This window comes from Mesocricetus auratus, unplaced genomic scaffold (assembly GCF_017639785.1).
Source record: "Mesocricetus auratus isolate SY011 unplaced genomic scaffold, BCM_Maur_2.0 Super-Scaffold_100010, whole genome shotgun sequence".
NCBI lineage: Eukaryota > Metazoa > Chordata > Mammalia > Rodentia > Cricetidae > Mesocricetus > Mesocricetus auratus.
In genome coordinates this window covers 6,321,337-6,329,162 of record NW_024429194.1, presented here as the reverse complement: position 1 = coordinate 6,329,162, position 7,826 = coordinate 6,321,337, and the positions used below count along the sequence as shown (strand labels likewise).

The window sequence follows — 7,826 nt, the reverse complement described above, 5'->3', positions numbered from 1 at the left end:
CGGCTTATCTAAAAAACGGCGCTCGACTCCTTTACCAGACTGACAGCACCGTTCTGTCAGCACCAGCCACGATGAAGAAGGACAAACAGGACTAGCACCAAAGCCTCCACTGACGCGTCCCATAGGGATGACAAACTAAGGCCAAAGTCGAGAAAAGGGGTGTTTAGGATCAAGCATACCTCTCTGAACTTACGTCCCTGCAGTTCTGAATCCGCCCCATCTTCCGAGGGGTCTCCCGCGGTGCGGGCGATGTTGAAGAGTTCCCGGGTTTCGGCACCAGATGTCCCGAGCTACCGTCTTGCCAGCAAGAACAACGCAGGACACTCGGATCCTTCTGCAGTAAAGCTTTAATACATCTTGAGAGATAGATGATCAGCTTCTGAGAGGGAGACCCCAAGCTTAGAAACCCAGCCCCTTATATAAGCCTAGGAGCTCCGAGTGAGACGTGTAGAGCCGAGATTGGTGGTTTGCTCATCACCCCAGATGACGCCACGGGAGAGGCACAGCTTAAACGGTGAACTCCAACTGAGAGCAGATGTCGCTTCTAATGGCGATAGCGATAGCGAGGGCGGCTCCTCACACCTGGTGGCCATAAAGACCATGAAAATTTTAACGGAATGCCTTCTGATGATCGTGGCAGAGATGGCAGCATTACCCTCCTTAAAACACCCCAACATAATTCAGCTCTTTCAGATCATAATAACCCAGAATTACTCACACCTCATCATGGAGTACGCTCCTGAGGAACCTGGCAGAGCTCATCCAGAAGGGTGGCAATCTGCTGGAGAAAAAGGCACAGAGACTATTTGGTCACCTGATGTAGGCCATCAGGTATTGCCACGATCGGGACATCAAACACACAGATTTCAAACCGAAAAACTTCTTGCTTGACTGACAGGGATATTTCAAGGTGGCCAACTTCGGTCTTGCCAAAGATGTCGACCTGGAAGTGTTCAAGGTAGATGCTGTGTGAGCATCTTCAATGCTCCAGATCTCCTCCTGGGAGAAGGCTACAATGGGAAGAAGGCAGATGTGTGGAGTCTGGGTGTGGTGCTCTATTGTATCACCATTGGGTACCACTCTTCAAAGGAAGGAACCCGAAAGACACTGATGGGAATATCATTCGAGACAGCTATGAGGTCCCATCTAATGTCTCTGGGCAACTTGAAAACCGAATTCACCTAATGCTCACGGTCACCCCAGAGAAGAGGCCCTCCATCAAAGATATTGAACAACATCCTTGGGTCATGACATGTCACGAAAACATCCGAGGTAATGGCTACCCGGTCCAGACGTACTAAACCTGCTCTCTATCCTTGGGTTTGATGCCAGTGCCATCAGAGTCCCTACAAAATAGAGTGTATGATGAAATGATGAGGACATACCTTATCATCAAAAAGCACATATACAAGGAGCTTGAGCTTCACTACAACACCTCAGGCAAGCCTGAGGACTCTGAAGCTATGCCTCACACATCGCCAGCACCTCGCCTCAAACCAAGATCCAGTGAGCCCATCTTTGGCTCCCTCCACAGTCAGCCTTCAATATTGGAGCAGAAATTGGCCAAAAGTTCCTCCCATCCTCAATGTTGCTCGCAGAAAGGGAGATCCCCACTTGAAGCAATGCCCCCCTTTCTAGAACTGAGGCTGCCCCTTTGATCGCAACAGGATACCAGAAGAGATGCCCCTGCTTTCTGGGCTGGATCCTGACACAGACGCAACATATTCCCCTCAGATATCAGATGCACAAAGAGACTACATAAGAGAATCAGGGCTTGACTGTCAAGATTGTGTATTTGTTTCTCAAGGAGTTCAGAGAGAGAAACCCAACCTGTGTTCACCAAAGAGTTGCTCCCGTGAAAGAGGCAGGAGGCAGAGCCCAGTGAGGAATTGGGCAAGGAAGTGTGAAAGAGTGTAAGCGCTTTCTTTGTATTTTATTTCTCTATGTCCTTACTGTGCCTTTTCATTGGAAAAATGAGAAAAACAAATGTGTGAGTGGAGGATTACATGCCATGCTTCTAAATTGGCAGTATTGGGAGGACAAGTGTGTTCTGGACTGTTGGGGTAGAGGCATCAGTGCAAGGAAGAAATCTGATCACAGGTGGGTTGCACTCAAGTGGCCCAAATAGCTTGATCCGTCCTTATTTATTACTTTAACTAGAGTTTTTTTTAACACCAGACACACATGACCAGTTTTATTATTGGCTCCTATTTTTGACATTTGATAAATGCATTATATGTGAAGAAATACATCTAAGCCAATAGAGAAGCCCTCATTATTCCCTTTTATGCTTCCCCAAACAGTTTTCCATCCCTGACACAACATCATTCTAGACACAGACTCATCATCTCTGGAGGTTCAACTGAATTAGTTGGAAGCTACATGAGTTTAGAAAGTGAAAAATCTAGTAGAAATGGATCCACTGCTTCTAGGAAAACATTAGCCAGGGTGGTGGTGGTGGTACAAACCTTTAATCCCAGAACTCAGGAGGGAGAACCTGGTAGATCTTTGTGAATTTGAGGACAACCCCTTCTACAGAATGAGTGCCAGGACAGGCATCAAAGTAATACAGAGAAAACCTGTCTCAACAAAACAAAAACAAAAGCAAAAACTAAAGCAAACACAAAAACAAAAAAACAACAATAACCTGGACAATGCTTTCATCTCTGTAAGACGGGCTTTCCTTCAGTTCCCTGACACACAAGCGGGTTCCATGTCTCAATCTCTCCGTAAAAGGCAGACTTTACAAGACACTATTTCCCATCCCAGCACACCACTGGCCTTTCACCAGTGTAAGCTCCTAGGGATGGTAAAGTTACATCTGTCAATCCCACATTTGCACTGCACTCTTTCCTCTTGGAGCATACCAGATCCTACCATTGATTCTCTCTTCCTGCCACCTAGGGAATGGCCTCTCCACAGATGTCACTATGTGCATTCCTGAGGCTTTCCCCTCTCATGTGTCTGCATGGCTCGCCATACTTTCCAGAACTGTGAGACATGGGTAAGATCCCAAGTGTTCTCACTTGTCTCTATTTAGTCGGTAAAATCCCTAGGATTAGGAGTTGCAGTTCCTAATTCCAGAAAAGAAATCTGAGACCGTTATCCTCTCTCTTGAATCTTAGGGGAGAACACTCCAGGAAGAACAGAATTTCTGGGGAAAACCTGCATCTGTTTTATGTGACAGTGACAAAGTATAACTAAACACTGCACAAAGAATGAACACTAGATCGAGAGAGGGAAAAGAGCCCACAAGCCGCATGAAGTCAGCAGTGGGGCCCTGTAGAACAGGCGTTCATATGCCTGAACCAGTCTAGGTTGTGTGACTCCAGACACTGAGACTGTGCCTGTCTGTGACTGAGTCACCATACCCCATGTCCTTGGGAGGGAAAGGAAAACAAGCAGGAATAAGGCCTCTCCTGAGGGTGAGCACCCTGGGCTTCACACCAGCCAGTCAGGACTCACAGGAAACAGCCACTTTGAAGCCTACTGGACATGTCCCAGAACCAGCATCTGTCCCATGCCCCGACTTTGTTTAAAAAGAGAATTCCCATCAGACAATGCATTGGCACACAGTCCAGACCTGGGTCACCTCTCATGCCTCTCTCCCTTTGTGTACCCTAGGGTGATACAGCTCTCACTGCACAGCTAGGGTGGCAGGCTTTGCTTATCTGCCTTGCATTTTCCTGGTAAACCCAGACCTAGGGAATATGATCCCAGGATGACCTTCCCGATGCAAATCTTCTCAGTTTTTGTCATCATGCCCTTGGCATTTTCAGGTGAGCCTGGCCCTAACTCCACTCATTGCACACAGCAGCTAAACCACACCTCATTTGTTTCCTGAACTGGTCCAGGGCTCACCTACATCCTGCTCAGCTGACATTCTCTGGAATATTAGCCTTGGAGACACACATATAGGGAGGCTGAATCTGTGAGCTGGTCTTTTTGGAGCCCCATATCCTCTAGGGCTATGAAATAGTGAGATAAGGATTCCTCTCAAGGGCAGCAATCCATGCTTTCCCAAAGCAGAGTGTTGCGTGTTTCTCAATTTTTCATAGGTGCTTGCGTTCTCCTATACATCTGAGTTGGCTGATGAACTACATGTGCAGCAGATGAAAGCGTTCAACAGGGAAGCACCCCACTTCTTCTGGCCAAACGGAGAGGGAGCCATTGACCACCTGACTGCTAATGCTTTCTGTTGCCTGGAGATCCTAGACAGCTGTGAGCTTCTCAGATGGGGAGTCAGTGGCCTGCAGGGCAGCTGGGGTGTCTGATGCAGAAGGAACCTCCACTTCCTGTTCTCTCTACCATCCTCCCTCCCTACCCAGCTCTCTGGATTCTCAGATAACCTGGGTACATGTGAGCTTGATGTCCTGGCATGACTTTAGTGTCCTGTGTGGCAATATGTAAGCATTGGTGATGCTCCAGTTAAAACTATACAGAACAGAGAATTAAAATTATACTGACACCGAGAGCATGGGCTTCTGGCCCAGGGAACAAGAAGAAATCACTGGAAGTTGTCTCACCTTCGCAGAACATCTGGGCTGTTACCCAGAGAAAACAATACCTGAGTGACTTCCATGCCTGAAGCAGGTTGGAGGACATACACTGACAGACAGCTGATACAGAATGGACTGGAACCTCCCCCTGTGGTCTACATGGCCATGTCACCTGTTGATGGTCCCCTGTGCCAGGAACTGCTACTGCTGGAGAGTGAGTTCACCGCGAGGTCACAATGTAGAAACACCCACCATGACACCTGTGGCTTGTGAGTCTTTTCATAAAAAAATTAAATGTCATTGTAAATTCCACCCACAGTTCCCCCCTCCCATCCCCTCACCCCCATCATATCCTCCCACCCCACCTCACATGCCCCAGCCCATGCCCAGTGTATCCTTCCTCACAGGTAAATGCTCCCATGAGGGGTCAACACAGCCTGGAACCATAGGTTAGGGCAGGGCCAGGCCTTTCTCTGTGCATTAAGGTTGAGCCTGGCATGCCATCCTGAGGAATGGGCTCCAACAAGATAGCTCTTGTACCAGGATTGTACCCTGGTCCTGCCGCCAGCAGCCCCTCTGATAGTCCAAGATTCAGAACTGGCTCCCACATACAGAAAGCCTACGTCAGTCCCCTGGAGTCTCCACAGTTGTAGGTCTAGAGGTCATGAGTTTCCACGAGCTTGGTTCAGCTGTCCCTGTAGATTTCTGCATCGTGATTTTAACCTCCCTTGCTCATGTGTTCCCTCCTCTCTGTCTGTGACTGGAGTCCCAGAGTCTGGAGCTTGTTTGCCATTCTGTCTGGTTCCATCCATTGCTGGATGAGGTGGATGCTGACAGTTGGGGTGTTCATCAATCTGACTACAGGTGTTAGGCCAGCTCAGGTGTCCTCTCGACTACTGCTCAGAGTCTTTCCCTGGGTCTTCCTTGTGGAGTCTTGGGAGTTAAAATAGCACCAAGTTTCCCCCTAAGCCCATAGATATTAATATATCTCTTTCATTTTTGAAGCACCTTTCTCCTCACCGAGGACAATTCCAAGATCTAGAAAGCAAGCGAAGCCCTGTGATCAGCTTTCTTTGGGTTAGTGTCTCAGCCTGCATTTAAACTCGCTCCCCTTGCCTGAGCTCTGGCAAACACTTTAATATCGTAATCACAATAATACACTAGAGAATACCTGTAAAAAACCAAGAGGAACCCGAAAAGACATGTTTTAATTATTGAAACAATGGCCACATCATGAATCTGGACATTGGGCCCAGTTGATCATGGAAGAGCATCCCAGCCAATCATGGAACAGTGTTCCAGCCAGCCTTCAAAATTAAGCACCCACGGGGCCCAAACTCAGAAGAGTTATCAGCACAGGATGTTGCCATGGGAATGGCATCCATATTGCCAAACCGATTTGACATGAATGTTTTTCTCAGTGTGTGAGCTCATTTAATGAAGCAGATAGTAAAAATATTCAGGATCAAGTTAACTCTGACCTGGATGCAGCATCTGTGTTATTCAATGGCTAAAAGGTATGCTGATTGTAATTTCGATAAACTCCTCCTGGAATTCAAGAGACGAGTGTCTATACTACCTCACTACAAAGTATATCTCCACAATAAAACACTTAATCTACTTTAACTGACAAGCACAGGGGAGATGACGTCTGCCAGTTGGCAGCTCAAGGAGAAATGCTATACCTGCCTACTCTTATGGAAAAGAAAATGTCATCAATCACAGCAATGAAGGATTTATTCCCCTGATGTGGGATGTGGGGTATGGGCCACAGCGCCCGGGAACACAGCTGTGGTAGAGTTCCTGATTCAGAGTGGGGCAGATCCCCACCTTTCAGGAAAAGGACTAGAAAGTGCCCTGTCATTGGCCTGTACATGGGTATTGTCAAAGTCTGCTTGATTGTGAATTTGGTGTAAATGAGTATTTCTGGTCAGAGGGAGGGACACCTTGGACCTGTGTCATCCATGGGAATCATGTGACATGTGCAAAAACGCCCTTAGAAAATCACATTGACCCAACAATTGAAACATATTCTGGGCAGTGTTCCATGAACTTAGCTATAGCCTTGGGCTACAGAAGTCGTCACCGTGTCATTGACTCACTTATTCTGATCCTACTTCCAAACACCATGGATCATTGCGGCCTCAGAAAATGCCATCTGCCTTTCTCTTCTGCGTCCTTAAATGATAGTTTTGTTTATGTGTACATTTTTAACTCAGTTGCAGAATTTTCTGGTTTTTGATAGCTTTAATATTTTTCTGGATAATTCACTAGTTTACAATAAAATTAATCTCATTAATTTTGTAAAAATAAACACGTTTCATACATTAATGTCTTATGGCATTTAAACTCTTATGGTACAGGTGGTTTCATTTCTTTTAATCATTTGCTACAATTTGACACTTTGAGAAATTCCACCTCCTTTATACTCTCCTGTTAACTCTCTGATTTTGCATGGGGATTACTGTGTGTATCTGGATGGAAACCAATGTTCTTGTTGAATTAAAAAGCACAGTGTGATGGTTTGTAAAATCATGCTTCAAAAAAATTCTGTGGCTGTGAAAAACTCTATGCAGATAAGACGAGACACCTTCATAAAAGTGTCATGGTTCTTGTCCCTTGCCACTATGCTCCCCCAAGCCACCCTCAGACACCTTTTCTATTCCCGAGCGTTGCTCCATCTCTCTGGGCTTTTGTCAGTTGCTCCTGTCCCAACTGTCCTGCTCAAGCTTGTGCATGGCTCCTGGCAATGGCATGGCTGTTTTTGCTGGCTGCCCAACTCATTCTCCTTGGGTGGCTGTTGGGGAGCCCTACCCACCAGTCCTGTCTGATGGGCAATGAGTTTGCAAACAGCTTGCAAGAAGAGTGCTTGTCCATCTCCCCAGTGGTATTCAATGGGCGGGATCTTCAGGGCATCTCCTCAACTTGGGATTGAGATGTAAGTTGTTGCATGGTATGGAATCTCCTCTTGCTGTATGCCACTGTAATGTGTTCAAACATCTGATGCTCTGGGGTGAGTTATCATTGGGAGCACTCATTTGGTACTGAGTAGCCTGGATACTCCATTACACATGGCTGGACTCAGTCCTGGCCATGCAGTGTTAAAAGAAATCCACTTTGAGGTTGCATACATACCCAGGGCTGAAGGAATAATCTTCTCAAGGCCTTGGCATTCCTTCTAACGTGTAACACAAGCTGCCACCTCTCCATCCCAAGAATGACCTGAGCTGACTTATCATCCACCTTCCTTTTGCTTCCTTTTCTGTCCCATGGGCTTGCTGCCTCTTTTCCAAGGTCCTGCTCCCCTCTGCAGAAGCTCCCTCCTCC

The 7,826-nt window shown here is 46.8% G+C and overlaps 1 pseudogene; it reads left to right on the top strand.

Moving 5' to 3' along the window:
* Nucleotides 1-600: 600 nt before the first annotated feature.
* On the top strand, nt 601-6,741 carry LOC121142676 (annotated as a pseudogene).
* Nucleotides 6,742-7,826: the final 1,085 nt, after the last annotated feature.